We start from the raw sequence: 9262 nt of genomic DNA on the forward strand, positions 1-9262 counted from the left end.
AATTTTTACCATTAATAAATACATTAAGTCAAGATAAATAGTTTCTGTAGTTATAAAATTTTGATATTTTTACCAGAGGACATGTTCGAATAGTTAATCATGCTGAAACATTTTGTTGCATAGAGACCTTGTATATATGTTAGTAAAACAGAATCTTGATTTATGCAGACACATCTTTTCTTATTTTCTACACTCTGTATACTGCTCAATAAAACTTAAAACCAAACGAATTCACAGTAGAATCAACATGAGTTCAGGAGTGCTCAGTAAAAATTTAAGCATCAGTACTTGGATAGTTTACTCCGTATAAAGGAATATATATACTAGCAGTGTATCTGTTTAATTTATTTTTCATGAATAGGCATATGTTTGATTATTTATATGTACTAGCTATAGATAAAATTCATGAATAGGAATTTACAATGTCTCCATTCTTTCTCTCTCATTATGCGAGAGAAAATACATAGACATATGCATAGAGACACATATAGAGAGACTCATAGAGAGAGAGATAATGTGCACATTACAGATTCTATTTTATAACAAAATACGAGGTCCGCATAGTATTTTGAATGTAATTTAGTTAGCAAGTATTGTAGTTAGCAATTTGAATTTAGTGTATTCTTTTTTTTTGAATGTGTATTCTCGTGGCATTTGATAACTTAATATGTTCTATTTAATCCATTTCTTAATGAAAATACCATTAAGTTTTATTTAAACTTTGTATTTATTTGCTAAGTCAATGAGTTTATTATCAATTTTCATTGTTTTTTCTTCTTTATAAAGTGTGTAGATGTTCATTGCTCTGTAACGTAGAAGTCATAACTGGATCCTCCGTCATCATCTTCCCCACGAAGTGATGATGCAACACCACAAGATGATGATATTGAGAAAATTGCATCCCAGATGCAGTGGGACAACGTGAACGAGGCAGAAGTCGGTGTCCAACCTGGGGATGACGAGTCCGACGTCGGTGTCCAGTCTGGGGATGAGGATGGCCGTTGGATTGGACAAGGGGCTTGGGTAGGCAAAGAGTGGCATGATCCGATTGATCCACACCCTTTTCCGCAAAGAGAAAGACGTTCAAGAGAGGACTTTGATCTGGATTACCAACCGAATCTAAGTCAGGTAATGACTACACGATTAATTACAACCTTGCATTTACTATACATTTTCATAGACTACGCTTACGAATCGTATGATCCATGTAGGCGGCTCTGATAGGAAGGAGTAAGCACCGACGCCAACCCCCTAGCCCCAATGAGGAATACAATGAAAGTTTGGGTCCGGATCCTGCAAGTACAACATCTGATAGCCAAAACAAAAGGAAACGGGGTCAGTGAGGAAGAAATCAATACCCTGAAGGGCAATGAACGGTCAATGCAATTAGCATGGCAAGAGAGCCCATAGCTCCTCCGGAGATTGTAGCAAAGTTTCGGAATGCTATCAATGCTAGAATTAGAACAAAGGTCATTTTGGATCCAATGATCCACAATTGGATGATGGTTCCTAAGGGGGGAAAAGAAGTGATGTGGCAATTATTGAGCATAACTTTTATCCTGCCAAGAGGAACCAATGATCAACTAAAGCATTATGCTCGGAAGATGCTGGGTGAAAGTTTCCACTGGTGGAAGAGCCAACTGAATACCCAATATGTCCAGAAGGGTCGAACTCCATTTGTAGATTACAGGGACATCACACTAGCATAATCGACAAAGTTTGTTCGACAAAACACCACTGAAGAAGCTCTAGCCCTAAGCCAGAAGAATCGGGAACTAGCATAGAGCAACATACATAAAGTCCACCTTGGGCCAAGTGGGTAGCAAAGGAAGGTCGATGAGTGATGGCAAGAAAGAGAGGTGGCAATAGCTGCCAGGCAGCTGACCCATTTGAAGGCTTGGATGAACGTGGCTTGCGGTGGATTCCAGCTGGGAAGCCAAAACTAGTTAAAGGAAAACCAAAGTTTGATCAACCCGAGACCGAAGCGGTGGCAGAAAAGATGTTAGAACTTGCCGAGCTTCAGAAACAAGGACAATTCAAACCACATAGGGAGAAGGATGAGCTCAGTATAGCCATTGGGTCCAAAGAGCATGGATGTCATGTCAAAGGCATGTCCTCTAAGTTGAGCATCAAGGATGGGTTCGAGAAGGACCGGGCTAGGTACAAGAGCCATGACCGCTATAAAGAAGAAATCGTGGCAGAAGCAGAGAATGCAAAGTAAGCAAAGTTTAAGGATTTGTTGAAGACAACATTTGCGGAGCAGTAGCAGTCAAGGCTATTTTTGTTCAACCCGTCGCAAGTGGTGGGGCAACAAAAAATGGTGGTCATGCCCCCTCCAGTACTTGACCAAGCGAGTACATGTGCTTAGAGTAGTGTCACCTCGACCACAGGATAGACATATCTAGTGGATAGAATAACAAGTACTACTCCCTACTTGTTGCTCTATCTGATCGTCAAAGCCGGGAAGACAAAAGAAGTTGCTAAGACCCCAGTGGAGCCCATTAGGGATTTATTTGAGGGGAAACCAGTCCTGCCCCTATATGCATGCGTACAAGTGGAGGTCATGCTATGAGGATAACAAGATAGACATCCCCATTACAGATAGGAAGAATTGCCTTGGAGAATGTGTCAGTAGCACCATTTTGTGGCATAAATGCGATATGATACTGGTTGGTTCACAACATTATTTGGTCGCTCAGGAGCATACCTTGCCAACACCAGCACAACAACAAGAAGAAGGGATACCACCAAAGCATACTCTACTGACTCTACCATCACCACAGGCCCCGTTATCACCCCAGCTCAGGCATCGCCACCACCAGGAGAGCAATCACCATAGGCCCCACTATCACCGCCTATGCAAACATCGCCACCACCAAGAGAGCCATCACCACAGGCCCCGCTATCATTGCCGGCTCGAACATCACCACCACCTCGAGAGCCATCACCACAGACTCCGCTATCGCCACCATCGGCTCTGGTTGCCTGATCACGAGAGTATACTCCACCAGCTCTGCCACTGGCCCCAGCTCTGCCTTGAGTGTACATGCTATCTAGAATCAGAAGGAAGGGTCAGACATTGTGGACAGATGGCACACCAGAAACAAGAAATCTGCAAAAAAAAGTCTAAGTCAAAGGATAATCCAAAGTCTAGTGGCAGTAGACGATCGGGCTTTTCCTTGCTCCACACTGACATGGAGCACAAAAAGAACATTGGGGTTGATGACATTCAAGACTTACACAATGCTCCTATAAAGTTTAAGTACGGTAAAGACATTGTACCGGACTGGGCAATCAGGGATCTTCCAAGTAACATGCAGAGGATGCATAATTGGTACAAGTGGGCATGTAGACTTGGGCTCCAAACCATATCTACTCCGCACCATCCTGATGTATTCGGAGTTAAAGGGCATGATGTCCATGATATCATGTTCGATTTTTAGGACATCCAAAACATGTTCGGCCTCAAAGAACTTGGAGTTGAAATGTTTCGACTCTAGTGTATATAAGTGTCTCATCGATACTACTATGTTCTATATTATGTCCTAAAGTACTACATATGCATAAATATTTAATTGTCATACATTATAGTCTACCGGATGCAAACAATGGATGCATTATTTTAAAGCAAAAGGTTCGGTACCTTGACCCAGTAGTGATTTGTGAGTCCTTGCACCCTAGACCAACTTGGATGAAGTATGACGATGACTTCCTGAAGCTGTTTGAAACGCTCTAGGAAAAACATGTGGAACGACATATATTTCATCAAGAGACCATGAAGAAGGTTGCGGCCTACATATCGCTTTTGATGTCATGATGGGAAGACATGGATGTCATATATGCGTCATACCACATCCAGTAAGTCTAATACCAATAGTTTTATATAATAAACATTTACCCCAATCCATGCCTACAAATTGTATATAATATTATTTGGAGGAATCACTGGATTGCTTTCCAACTGCAGCCAAAGCTTGGAAAAGTCCTCATATTGAACTCCTTGGATTGGCCAAAAATTAAATACAAAGAATTCACAGACATCCTAGCAATGTGAGTGAATTTCTTGTCCTCCCTATGTACATCATGGTAATTTCACCACGGAAGTATACATGCATATATAAATTAACTTTTCATTTCTTTTTAAAAAAAATAGGGCTTACCAGTTCTATGTTTATAAAGGAGGAGCTCATCCCAATAGCATAAAAAAGCAAACAACTATGCACACATGCTTCCCGTGCCACAAGCAACCTAGAGGTTCCATGTACTATGGGTACTACATGTGCGAGCATATGAGCATGCAAGGGAGATACACTACTGATCCCGAACGTGTAAGGGGCTACTCTTTATTAGGGATAGATGCATATATGTACATTATTTTTTACTGTAACTAAGACTTGCTTAATTTTACCATGCATTCAATAATTGCATATTCACCCGAAAATGCACAGAGGCCGGCTCCATGAGAAACAGCTTCTAAATGTAGTCAACAATTTGTGCCGTTTCATTCTGCAATAAGTGGTCAACATGAGGGGCAATTTTTTTTTATGAAGCACAAGAATTAGCAACAGAAGATAAGTACATTAGAATTCGTGAGTGGCACAATCAAGTGCACTGTGCCACCTCTAGTAGCATTCCTAGGGAATAGGGGAAAACATGTGTTGAATGTGCACTTCAATGATTTTTTATCACTATATAATTTAATTTTGAATGCATAAGTATTTTTATCAAACGTATTCCATGTCTCGATCGCGAACTTGCTTGATAGATCAAAATTGGCAGGAATACTAATTTTGAAAAACAGAGGGAAGAAAACCAAAAATTTCAAATTCAAACTGGTGCGGGCTAGAATTCCATTTCCAAGGGCGAATCACCCCCTCACCCGTCCCTGTAAATCGATTTGTAGGGTTGGGGTGGGGGTGACCCGCCCCTACAAATGCATTTCCAGAGGCGGGTGACCCAACCTGCTGACCCACCCTTAGAAATGGATTCTCAGGGACGGATACATTACCAGTCCCTGCAAACAGCATTTTTCGATGCGAAAAGCAGGGGCAGATGCACAGTCACAGGGAACGCGGATCATAGCTGCGTTCCACGTTCCCGGAACTTGCAGTCCGGATCGCGGATCAGGAACATCGCGGTACGGACAACTAATCGTGGCTGGGACGACGTTCTGAACAAAGTGGATCGAGGAGGAAGAAAGCACGCGGTCTTGCAGAAATCTTACAAGGTATGATGTGAACGCCGGCTTCCGGCGGCAGCTGGCAACCAGCGATGCAGCATCGGTTCGGGAAGCAGCGCTGGAGTGGGGAAGCCACGCGTGACATCGGAAGGGGAACATTGGAAGGGGAACATCAAAAGGGGAAGCAGCGCCGCATCGTGCACTAGGGGCGGCGGCGGCTGGCCTCGGTGAAGCTTCCGTGAGTGAGGCTGGGATGAACTCACGATTGACTGTAAATGGGCCTCCAACCCAGTTCATGTTTTCTTTTTATTTTATGGAGTCTAAAAATGTGTTACAAATTTGGGAAAATGGTATAAAAATATTCGATCTAGGGACCTTCTTCGTAACAGCTGAGTAGAATATTCACGTTCCATAGCTACGTTCAGCGTACGTCATCCCAATTATTTAGGGATCATGATCCCACCCTCGAACCAAACGTTCCGAAGATGTATACCACCTTACAAACCGGGAATTTAAAATTGTTCGTACCTACGTACCGAAACTTTTGTGACTGTGGGCGGGTGCGGTACCCGCCCCTACAAACTCTTTTCGTAGTAGTGGGCATATGATATAGTGGGTTCCTATATGACATGGATAGCTTGTATGTGAAGAGAAATAGAGTTAATGACTTTAGTGGGTGCCATCTACATAGTATATATAGATATGAAGCCATAGCTCAAGAAAGACAGCATCTAATCACATACTTTGTATGCGGAGCACTCACCCGTAGTGGAGTTCCTCCTTTATCCTCCACTACTGCCCCTTGATGACCATGTGCGTTGCATGTCGTTGTCTCTGGCGATGTCCACTTTCTACCAGGGTATCATCAGGGGCACTTTCTCTTCCTCCTGCACTATTCCTCCCCCTATCTGATTCCGCCGCATGCCATGCATTCCGACCATGCGCATCGGCGAAAGCACGCAATGAGGGCAGGTCGATCGTCAGTGGCAATTTATGTATAGGCTGGCATGCCTTTTCACTTTGATTTATCCCCTTGCCAGTGCGGTACCTTTGAGGTGTTCCCTTAACATAGTGATGGAATGTGCGAACTGAAGGTGATAATATAACCGATAACAAAGGAATGCAATGACGACCACTGTTTCATGTCTATTCTAGTGATCCACGTATCCTGTGGATTGTGATGCAATGATCTACTGTGGTTCTCATTTCATCCTACTTTGTCATTTTTAACAACCTACTATGTTATTGAGTGTATTACACCTGGTTTATAGGTGGCCACAAATGAGTTACATACATAATAGTGAAGGAATTAATTTACTTCTTATAGGTACTAAAGCGATGATGGCATCCATAACCTTTGTTTTCTTCCACGAGTGGTGTTTATTTTTTTGGAAATGAAACAGTATCATTAGACACAAACTTTTCCCTTGAGCACCTAATATTGCGTAAATTAAAATAAAAAATAATTACCAAAAGTAGCGATACAAATGTTCCTGAAACTGATATCCCTAAGGGGGGAATCTTTCAAAAAAATATCACCAGCTTTAATTGTGCATGCGAGCAACAACTGGCAGAAATCAGAAGATCTTACTAATTGATTAACCAGTGGTGAGGCAGCATGGAAAAGATATGATTATTGTAACTGAAAGAAGCCATTTGTCGAATTGTACTTTCTTGTGTACCAACCAAAGTATATTTAAATAATCAAAGTGAAGTAAGCATGCATGTACCAACCATGATTGTTATGAAGAAATTAGATTAATGATCATTTCTATAATAGTTAATTAGATTAATGATGTCAGTAGGATGTCATTAGCAGTTACGACTCATGAAGAGGCCAACCCGAAGGCATGTCCCTTCGGCCGCCCCCTACTGCCCCTTGGGCATGTATAAAAGCAAGTGGTACTCCACTGATCAATGAGATCAATCATTCTACTACAATCCCTTTCACTTTTGATTCCAACAATGACGACCCCATCCTGAAAATTCCAAACAGAAGGCAGCTGGCGCTCCACTTTTGCCTCTAGAAAAGTTTTAACTCTTTCCCTTGGGAATTTGTTCAGAGGAAGTCGATTTGTTTTTGTCACATGTAAGGGATTGCTCACCTGCCTGGTTATATATTCGGCTTTCGTTGCCAAAGATAAGGGGTGAAAGGGAGGAAGGCCCGATTCACCTGGTTCTAGTTCATGTGTTGTGTTGCTGATATATAGTGTATGCATCGTGTGATTTCAGAAATGAGAATAATATCAAGGTCTTGGATATCTGCGTCCCTCTTTGCTCTCATCGTCTTTGCGTTCTTTTTCTCGACTTCATTCGAAGGTTCGTGCAAGTACTTTTTTCTTGGAAGTTGATCTTGAGCTAGTTGTCCCTTGATTCAAGCCTTGAATCCCCCAAACATAAGATTGTTGAGTTGTCAATCTCCTGTTTTCCGAAGCCTAACAACATGATGCTTCCAGCTTGTCTGGCCTTTGCTTATGTTAAGTTTCATCAAGATACAAGAGAAGTAGTAAATCTTTCACTTGATAGATAGTCGAGGAAAGAATCTCGACAAGTAACTCTTAATTGGTTCCTGTCAGGATAGTATGTGTGGTTATATATCTTTGTGCTGGAGAAAAGAGTAGCTTTGCTTCTCCTAGGTTCTCAGTGGTGTGATTGATTGTTTACAGGGAGACAGCGCAGTTTCTTGGCGGATCAAGATGACCTAATTCGTCAACACGGAGAGGTATATAGAAGAAAAACAAAACTGGCTGGCACTCAAAAACCCTGTACATCTCTCTGTGTGCTTGTCGCGATGTATGTCTATGTTTGTGTCCGAGAGAGAGAGAGAGATGAATTCGAACTACTCACAAAACCGTTTGGAATACCTGGACTTCATATGTACCTTATTTAGACAAAAAAATATTACTTTTTTTCTCACGTTTACCTGAAAATTAATTTGCAGGCAGCAGGGAATGGACAGAAGGAAGCAGTAGCGCCTCTGGTGCATACTCGGATGCTCAACGTCAAGATTAATGATTACGGCAGCTATGACCCTTCCCCTTCCATGGACAAGCCGCACTTCAAGCTCATACCCAACTGATGAATTATGTATCCATGCATGTTGCAGCACTTGAGCATGGCCGATGAGGAATTTAGCTCCTTATTACATGTGTACTAGCTGATGTATAGATAGAGAGGGACTTCCAAGGCTTGCGCTAAAACTATTATAGTGGCATTTAGTATCTTGTTATAGACGATGTTTCTTTTTGCGAAATGTTATAGACGATGTTTCTCGTGCTTTTTGAAGTAGTGGCAAGGAGTTGTCGGTGTTTATTGGGTTGAACATGTCATATAGGAGTATTGTACTTAAACCATACATACATATATATATATATATATATATATATATATATATATATATATATATATATGCAAGTAAGGTTGTTTTGCCATCGGCGGTACTTGTTATCCTTTTGAAACAAATATTTTGGCTGGTTTTGTATGGAATCTGATAGATTTCTTGACTTGAGATTGACGGACATGATTTAATTTGATACTGTGCACCAACTGTAACACCTAGAATTTTAAAGAGTCATTAAGAATAACTAGTAAATAGTGGTATACATATGTATACATAATACATATATATACACACACGCGCGCGCGCGCACACACACACACACACACATATATATATATATATATATATATATATATATATATATATGTTTATACAATGTAAATTGTTTAGTCTGCAACTTGTTTGTCTGTGTTGAACGGCACACAGTTTGTCTTTGCAAGACCAAGAGGGAGAAACAAAGGGAGAAAATCTGGACAAGTTTGGCTCAATCGTGAAGAAGCTGCCATAGATTTAGGAGGCAATAATTCCCTACAAGCCATTGTAAAATGCGCTTGTTCCCCAGTACCACTGAAAAAGATGATGTGCCTCGCTCCCCTACCATTGATCTGCTTTTTTGGACCCCTTAGTGCCACCGCCGTATATTTCTGGAGGCAACAGCAGCAAACAGCAATTGGAAGTCTCAATTTTGCCCTTAGGTGAGATGGAAAGGACAAGTTCTGGCAGCAAACTTTGCTAGTTGATAG

At 41.5% G+C, this 9262-nt stretch overlaps 1 long non-coding RNA gene across 1 annotated transcript; it reads left to right on the top strand.

Annotated features, from left to right (window-relative positions):
- Nucleotides 1-7093: 7093 nt before the first annotated feature.
- LOC120685648 lies at nt 7094-8503 on the top strand. The gene is made up of 4 exons (XR_005679678.1): nt 7094-7268; nt 7412-7498; nt 7846-7901; nt 8121-8503. It is a non-coding gene; the product is annotated as an uncharacterized LOC120685648 (long non-coding RNA).
- The last annotated feature ends 759 nt before the right edge of the window (nt 8504-9262 follow it).

Source organism: Panicum virgatum, chromosome 8N, assembly GCF_016808335.1.
Source record: "Panicum virgatum strain AP13 chromosome 8N, P.virgatum_v5, whole genome shotgun sequence".
In the NCBI taxonomy this organism is placed as follows: Eukaryota; Viridiplantae; Streptophyta; class Magnoliopsida; order Poales; family Poaceae; genus Panicum; species Panicum virgatum.